Genomic DNA, 9,565 nt, shown 5'->3' on the forward strand with positions numbered 1-9,565 from the left:
TTCATTTGAATTTTTGTTGTAATTTCCGATTTATTTATTTATTTATTTTGTTTCACTGCTGATCGATCAAACGGGTGTTCGTAGGCTGTTAACTGTAAGACTTGCTTTGTGAAGTCTTCATGTTATTTATGAGGGGTAGTGTTGTCATTTTTACTTTCACTTTCACGTGTTTCTTCCATCTGCCGTCGGTGTCGCCATTTCTCATTTCACCCGTTTTTATGCGTACGCCTTGGTCAGAGCTTGCGTGACGGACAGCACATTTTCCCGTCAAGTTTGCTTTTTATAAATAACAACTATTGCGTAGAGAGTGGCGTACGCCTTCTTTTGTGCGTACGCAACGTTTATAAATGAGGCCCCTGGTTTCTGCCTAATCTATACATAAACCGTCCAAAGACATAAACAAATGTTTTTATTGGAAAAGAGTACTGTGGAGATCATTTTGTTTGTATGTGCCCTGTCAAGAACAGAAAGATTTTATGTTCGTCTCTCCATGTGTGCCCTACTAAGTGCACTTATACGCGGCACGCTCACACAGACGGAAATACAGACGGCGGAGCATAAAAACGTTATGTTGTTTTCAGTGCTCTATTCCTCAAATATATGTTAATGTACAGTACTACAGTATGACACAAAATAGTGTAACTCTCTCTAAAGTTTAAACATCAAGTGTTAGTGTTCTGATCTCTAAAGGGAGCTGGGCTGGACAATTTAAACCGCATGGGCATGCAGATTAGAATACTGCTCACTTTAGTGCCTTTTTGCGGGATAAATTGTTTAAAATCACTTGAAATGTAAACTTTTGCAAGCCTTTGAAACACGTGCAAATGATAAACTTTCACTATTTAAGCGCATGCGAGCCGAACCGTGGGTCGATCACGGTCACGGATTAACGTCGATCTGTCACACCACTAACACAAATTAAACATACTGTATATAATCATGCAAACATACCTTTATCTTGCTCTTTTTTTCTCATCCTCGGTCCTCTTCTTTGTTCTCTTTTCTGCCCCAGAGGGATATATCCTTTTTTGTGACATGTCAAATGGCTCATCATTGTTTACAGTGAGTGACGACGTCGTGCACTTGCGCGCTGACGCGCAGGTGGCGCAGGTGTCTATGTTGCGCCTGACTAAAACGCTAGCACTGCAGACACATAGTTGTCTGCAAATCAAAATTTTCTTGTCTTTAATTATTCATTTATAAATTCGTATTCATTCATTCATCCATTTATATTACCTGTTTAAGTTATTTAATTGTATAAAAAAAAAACGATTGGGGCGGGGGCCCCCTGGTGGCCAGCGGGGCCCTAAGCAGCCGCTTGGTTCGCTTATGCCTCGGGCCGGCCCTGGCTACAATTTCCCAATGTAAGATAACATGTTTATTTATCCACAGAGAACAAATCATTTTACTTCTGGAATAATGTATGCAATATGCATTGCACGAGTGTGGGGGAGAACCGTGAGTCTGTTTGAATGTTAAAACAAAACAAAGGAGTTTACTTGCGAAAATAAAGATTATAACAACAGCGGTCATCATGAAACCTCCTGCAAGGACTTCAAGCTGCGCTGCAAGCAAGAACGACAGGCTGATGACATCAAAGTACCGCAAGGGTGAGGCGAGAAATCATCGGAAGAGTTTGCTTTCAAACCGCTCTCGCGGCACGTTGATGTCATCCGCATGTCGGTTCCTGTATTATAGCATGAAGTCGAGCACACGTGTAAATTATCCATATTAGTGATGTACCAATGTTCAGATATGTTCTACTGAAAATATTTAAAATTATCTTTAATGAGCATCATTATAGCCTGTTGATTTCTGTTGTTTTGTCTGAATGCTAGGGTATGGCAACTGCCATACCCTGCCATACGCAAACGCCGCCCCTGCTCTCTATCCAGATAATGCAACACCAAATTGATCCTTATTCTTTCTCTCGTTTTGTTCCAAACTCTTCTTGGGTCGTTTGGTTGACCCGTACGCTTACGGGAGCTGTCTTTGCTGACACAACCAGCGGCAGACGGTAAAGAGTAATTCATAAGTCCATAAGCAAGCGCGTAGCCCGACAGGCGCTAACGCATAGTTCGGCATTTGTCCGAAAATATACCTTTATTTACACTAAATTTGTGCTCAGTCACTTCCTTGGCCGCCATTTTATTTTTTCGAACTCAACCACTGTTGTCATGTGTTTTTTACGTCAGTAAAGGCGGTGACAAAGGGTCACATGGATATTAACGTCATTGACAGGAGACTGCACTGCCCCGTGTCAATGTTTTGAATGGCAATTTTCGCACGATTTACAAGTAGTTGAAAACATTACAAATATTGATAGTAATCAGCTGAACAAAATATATAACACTGGCCTAGTGGTTTTTGGACATTTTACTGCAAATATCTTACTAATTGCACCTTTAACTAACCGTATATATTATCACTGTATATACAGCTGTATATTATTCCCATATTGACATTACTTTGACACCCACCTCTGACTGATAAACTTGCTGATTATAACATGAAACATGCATTTGCTGTAAAGCTGTTTTGGTTTAAAATGTGTTGTGGGAAGCACTAAAAAATAAAACTGATATAAATGTAAATTAATTTAATGAATCAATTAAATATAAATACATAATGTTAATACAGTAAGAGTTAAAAATTACCCATTCATTAAACCTAATCAAACTGAAAGACAAACACAAAGTGCATAAATGTGGTTACTTTATTTATTGACATATTTGATTACTTAATTACTGAAAATTGCTTATAAAGGGCAAACGAAACAATTTGAAAATCTGTATTGGGGTATTATTTTGAAAATAGTACACTGCTTTGTTTGGCTATCCTAACTAAATTTTACAAACATACCTTCCTCTTTTTTCCTTGCTTGTAGTTTTTTCCTTTTTTTTTCTGCTCCAGACGGATAGCTCCATTTTGATGCCATGGTGGGCATATGATATGCCTACGTCATCAAGCTTGGATTATTTAAGTTGACTGAGCATTTCATTCGCAAGTCATAAGTATATTATAACAATTTACTATTAACTAAGAATAAGCGTCAATTTTATAATTCTTAATATTCTGAAATATCTTTTTGTCATATGCAGCCTACAAACGCGAACTCTGAAGGCTCTTCGGATTGGGAAACGGCCTGGGGTGCGTTTCCCAAAAGCATCATTAGCTAACTATGGTCGTTGTTACCATTTGAACTCTATTTGTACCAACAGAACTTGCTACCTAGTTCCTTTCGGGAAGCGTACCCCTGCATGTTATCCGAGTAGGCTACATATCAGTGATTAAAGATATCATTAAGTTTTTATTTTTTTAAAAACTGCAAAAATCTGCATGTTTTCAAATATTTAAATTATTATTAAACATAATAATCATTTTGGTTTGGTATAATAGTATTTAAATTACTTTGTGATCAAGGGGGCCCCCTAGTGGTGCGGGGGCCGTATGCAAATTACATGATTTGCATATAGGAAGGATCGGCACCGGGTCACAGTTGAATTTTGTGGTTGTGGACATTACACATTTACTCTTGGGTGTTTAGGTTAACTTGTTTGTCCCAGCTTCATCTGGAAATATTTAAAAAGAAAACATAAAGAGAAACACTAGACGGAGACAGAGGCCTACTGCTTCTGCTGAAATAAGGCAGTAGATGGAGATTTTTCTGTCCCATGCTGGGCAGCAGCCATATATAAAACGAACAAAATACACTTTTACCACTTTTCCACTTATAGTGGGACTCTAACGCTGTAGTGTAAATATAATCTTAAATCAAGTAAATAATGCTTTAAAAAAGATATACATATCTGCTTAATTATTGTTGTTATTTTAATGCACTGGGGCAGAAAAAATCAATATGGTTACAGTTTGTAACAATTTTATCTGTATTGTTGTTGAAATTGTTATCACATGTCGTGCTTATAGCGCAATGGTAGAGCATTGTATTGGCAGCACAAAAGATTATGGGTTTGAACCCAGGAGCACACAAATGTAAACTTTGTAATCCACTGAATGTCGCTTTGGATAAAAGCATCTTTTATTTTGTTCAGTCTAAATCAGTTGATTATTACCCTTTCTGGCATAGTCACAGAAATTTTTGCTAATTTTTCCGTGGCATTCTCACGGATTGGTTCCTCAACTGTTTTGCCCTATTTTCTTACCATTGTCGCTTCGGTTTAGGGTTAGATTTACATAAAATGACATCCCTACCCAAACTCAACTCTAACCCCAACGCCAGGAGACAATTGATTAAAGTTTAGAAAATATAAAAGAATACATCAAGAAAAAATAGTATAAACCAATACTTACAGTGACATACTAACGCAAACACAAAATCTAACCCTAAACCGACACGACAATGGTTTGAAAATAGGAAAAAGCAGTTGAGTAACCAAACTGTGAGAATGCCACGGAAAAGAAAGTCTGTGGCAGGGCCACGGAAATATGCGGAGATCCGTGAGAATGCCACGGAAAAATGAGCAAAAAATTCCGTGACTATCCCACAGAACTTTGTGAGATCATGTTGGTTTGGTTTGTTTGTTTAAGGTTTTTGTAATGGTTCTTGTAATCTTGTATGTTTGTGTATTGTTGATAATAGTTTTTCTAACATGTGTTTAAAAGCATAATAATGTGTATAGAACTGATTTCACATTTATATTAATAGAGCTTAAATCTTTTTACTTTGGTTTATGTAAGTGTTAATTGTTATATTTTGAGAGAAGTGAGCACATTTTGGCTCTTTTTATTGCACACTATAACAATAAATTAAGTTCAAAAAGACAAATAATTTGACAAAGTTACAGTTATTTATTACAAGTTTAACATACGCAAAAATAACTACAGTACATTCAAGTGTGTTTATGTAACACTTAACCTTGCAAACATTAAGCTTTACCAGTTCAGTTACATGAACATTAGTTTGTAATGAAAGTCTGTGCTACATTGTGATTGTTGTCAACTAAAAATCTTGCCTGGGACCCCTTTAGATGTGACTGTATTCACAATATGGGATAGCCTCAGGTGCTTAACACTTCTTACTGTTAACACATTCTAAAAATACTAAACAAAAGCTTATTCATATGTTTCTTAACATTAAATGCTATTTTACTACAGAGTATATCTGAAATGTAAACACCAACAAAATGCATTCAAAATAACAAGTAGCTTTAGTTGCTGCAAAGTGATATATCATACATAATACAAAATAAATCACAGCTATTGATAGCAATCAGGACCAAAACTATTTTTTAATCATGTAATAATAATAATAATAATAATAATAATAATAAATAACTTAAATGTACCACATATATTTAAAAACAGTTATTGATGTAAATAGGTAGATAAAGATGTGAAGTAGCTGCTTCACAAATTCAGAACCTGCAAAATTGAATCAAATGCTATTTTCAGGGATGCCCTATAATAATTATTTCCACTTTTTCTCAGGTCTTTCTTCTTGATAAACCTCCAAAATAACAGTAGTTTCTGTCTTTGTGTCCATCACTTCATAAGTCGTGTCTCTGTTGGAAAATATATTTAGATTGTAAGATAGATCAATGCAAAGAATGTACAATAAGCTAAAATGTGGACAAACCCAAGTGTTGAGTTTAAGAAGCTGTTTACACCTGGTATTAAAGATGCGTTTTGGTCAATTGGATCACAAGTGCAAAACCCTAAATATAGGTGTAAATAGGGTGAGAAACGTTTTGAGGTTTTCCACTTTTGACCAAATTCTGAGATAGTCGAAAACACATTCGACCAGATTACTTTCTTTGTATAGACGTTCATACAACAATGTTTATTTATTGGACCTGACTTCTAGAGCCTGGATTATAGTCTGTTTTTATCCGTGTACACGAATGTACACACACGATCGAACACTCAGCTTTGCAAAGTATAGTTTATTTGACCCGTACATGTATATAGACATTCGACGCATATACATTGCAACAAAATGCAATGCATCTCCTGTGCTACATACAAAATTTTCCTGCAGGCGCATGCTCAACCTACGTGTACAATGAAAGCAGGGTTTCAAAAATCCGTCTGTCTTCTGATGACGAAAATTACGTCACGCCCACTGTATGTAAAATTACAGAAATCTCTTACATATACATGTACAAAATGTGCAGCATGCTTACTAATAACACAAACAATGGACTCTGGCATAGCCTAATATTAGTGCACATAGATATAAATCCATCATTTCTCCCAGTTGTGCTTAAAGACTTGCCTATAGACCATCCCCTCAAAGTCATCATGACAAAAGCAGTTGAAAGTGGACAACAGAGACTTTAAAAGACTTTAAGGAAGAGATTAAAACACCAGGTGTAAACGTGAATGTGTCTCTCTCATTCACTTGTAATCTGATAGACCAAAACGCATCTTAATACCAGGCGAAAAGAGTCCCTATATTAATCTATACAGTGTTGTTTTAAGCCCAAATGCTGCTTTTTAACCATGGTTGGGACATTTTTTTTTAGGTTAAACCCATCAGTCAATATTTTACTCCACCATAGACTAAAACAACTCAGCATTTCAAGAGTACATATAATATATGTTTAACCTTTTGTGTTTCTCCTGACAGCACAAAACCACAGAGAAGAGGACTGCTGAAGTTGCAAATCCCGCCAAAAACGTGAGTATTAATGTTGACAGCTCCAGAATCTTCAAATAAATGTAACTTTGGTCCATGTTACTCACACCTGTAAGTGAATGTACATAAACTTCATCAAAAATGTCCTGAAACAACATTCTTTTAAACAAACATGCTAAACGTATCCCTATATTCCAATACAGTCTTAATGGGAAACTACCCCAGAAATCATGGGTCAATATGGCCTAGTACACATATACACAGTTATTTTTATAAACAGTTTTACTCTCCTTCGTTACAAAAAGTCTTTGTCCACATGAACACACAAAAACTCGATATGGAGCGCTGTCAATAGCATGCCAAGCCAACAGGTGGCGATATATCACTAACCGTAAAGCCATGTTGGCCAGCATATAACAAACGCCACAAACGTTAGTTTACTATAAAAAAAATAATTAAAATTAGTTTAGTGAGTGACGGAATTTCCATGGCATAGTCACAGAATATTTTGCTAATTTTTCCACGAATCTCTGCATTTTTCCGTGGCCGTACCACAGACTATTTTCTTACCATTGTCGCTTCAGTTTAGGGTTAGATTTACATAAAATGACAGACATACCCAAACCCAACTCTAACCCTAATGCCAGGCGACAATGGTTTAAAATTTAAAAAATATACAATGAGAAAAATAAGTATTTGAACACCCTGCTATTTTTTAAGTTCTCCCACTTAGAAATCATGGAGGGGTCTGAAAGTGTCACTGTAGGTGCATGTCCACTGTGAGAGACATAACCTTAAAAAATCCAGAAATCACAATGTATGATTTTTTTAACTATTTATTTGTATGATACAGCTGTAAATAAGTATTTAAACACCTAAGAAAATCTATGTTAATATTTGGTACAGTAGCCTTTGTTTGCAATTACAGAGGTCAAACGTTTCCTGTAGTTTTTCACCAGGTTTGCTCACACTGGAGGAGGGATTTTGGCCCACTCCTCCACACGGATCTTCTCTCGATCAGTCAGGTTTCTGGCCTGTCGCTGAGAAACACAGAGTTTGAGCTCCCTCCAAAGATTCTCTATTTGGTTTAGGTCTTGAGACTGGCTAGGCCACACCAGAACTTTGATATGCTTCTTATAGAGCCACTCCTTGGTTATCCTGGCTATGTGCTTCAGGTCATTGTCATGTTGGAAGACCCAGCCTCGACCCATCTTCAATGCTCTAACTGAGGGAAGGAGGTTGGTCCTTCAAAATCTCGCAAAACATGGACCCGGTCATCCTCACCTTAATACAGTGCAGTCGCCACATGACTTTCTCCCATGACTCCTCTGGATCATCCAAATGATCATTGGCAAACTTAAGACGGGCCTGGTTTAACCAGGGGAACCTTCTGTGCCATGCATGATTTCAAACCATGACGTCTTAGTTTATTACCAACAGTAACCTTGGAAACGGTGGTCCCAGCTCTTTTCAGGCCATTGACCAGCTCCTCCCGTTTAGTTTTGGGCTGATTTCTCACCTTTCTTAGGATCATTGAGACCCCACGAGGGGAGGAGTTAGCTACGCTCCGTTTTGTTTGAAAACACTTCGAACGTCAACAAGAAGTGACATCACACAGATTCGCTTAGAGCGCCTTAAATAGACAATTCACAAGTTCGCATTAACATGTAATCTATAGGTATAATGAGATGAGCATATTTGGCGTGCTGTCCGAGGAGAGGGCTCTGAGCTCGGATTTTAGCCCGAACCCAAAGTACTCCCCCCTCTTTAACTGGAATAAATGAAACTAGATGAGAGTGAGGTGATGGGGTGGAGGAGGGATGCTGCAAAACTGTCACGGGACAGACGAGAGGAACTGCTATTTATAGGCACATATTCCTGCTGATTGGATGGATCACATGACCATGCTCCTCCCGAACTTAGTTAAATAAACTTCATTAAAAAATGGTACATTTTTATTTAACTGCTTTGTTGAATTTAATACATTTAAGATTTGAGTGTTACGTGATCACATGATTTATACATGATTTTTTTTATGTATTGCATTTAAATTTGTATAATCTTGCCAATAGGGGTTTCGCCTAGGGTGTTAAAAACAGCCTTGCTTAAGGAAAATAAAATTGTTCATGTTAGTTCATTGTGAATTAACTCATGTTAACAGTTACAACTTTTGATTAAAAAAATGTATTAGTAAATGCTGAATTTAAATGCGGGGTGCATGATCTCTAAAAGTCTATGTTGACATTTGAAATCACCTAAACAAACACCTACCCCAATAGAATCTGGACCTTCTTTTGATAGACCCACCCCACACATACACAACCCAGGCAACGATGATGGTTAGTAGACACGCCCCTTTCTGCTGATTGGCTACAAGTGTGTTTTGGTACTCGGCCCGACTCCCTTTTCCAGTGTTACTCAACTGTTTTGTCCTATTTTCTTAACATTGTCGCTTCGGTTTAGAGTTAGATTTACATAAAATGACAACCCGAACCCAACTCTAACCCTACCGCAAGGTGACAATGGTTTAAAACTGAGAAAATGTAAAAAAAAAATTGTATAAATGAATACTTAAAGTGACATCCTAAAGCAAACATCTAATCTAACCCCAAGCGAAAATGGTTTGAAAATAAGAAAAAGCAGTTGAGTAACCAATACGTGACAATGACACATAAACAGAAATTCGTGATACGTTCACAAAAAAACACGGAAATTCGTGATAGTATCATGAAAAGGAATATAAAAATTATGTGACTATAGGTACATAATTTCGTGATACTGGGTAGCGTAAAAGTCAATGTTTCCTCCCATCACCCAGGAATGGCGGAAAAAATAACACTTGACTTTTTCAATGTGGAAAATAATATGTCAATTAATTCCCCAATAGCCAAGGGTGAGATTGGTTCACAATCCCAAAAGGGCTTAAGATAAGAATCGGTTTTATTGCAGCAAATTAAATTTAGATTA

The sequence above is a fragment of the Misgurnus anguillicaudatus genome, chromosome 24 (genome assembly GCF_027580225.2).
Source record: "Misgurnus anguillicaudatus chromosome 24, ASM2758022v2, whole genome shotgun sequence".
Lineage (NCBI taxonomy): Eukaryota > Metazoa > Chordata > Actinopteri > Cypriniformes > Cobitidae > Misgurnus > Misgurnus anguillicaudatus.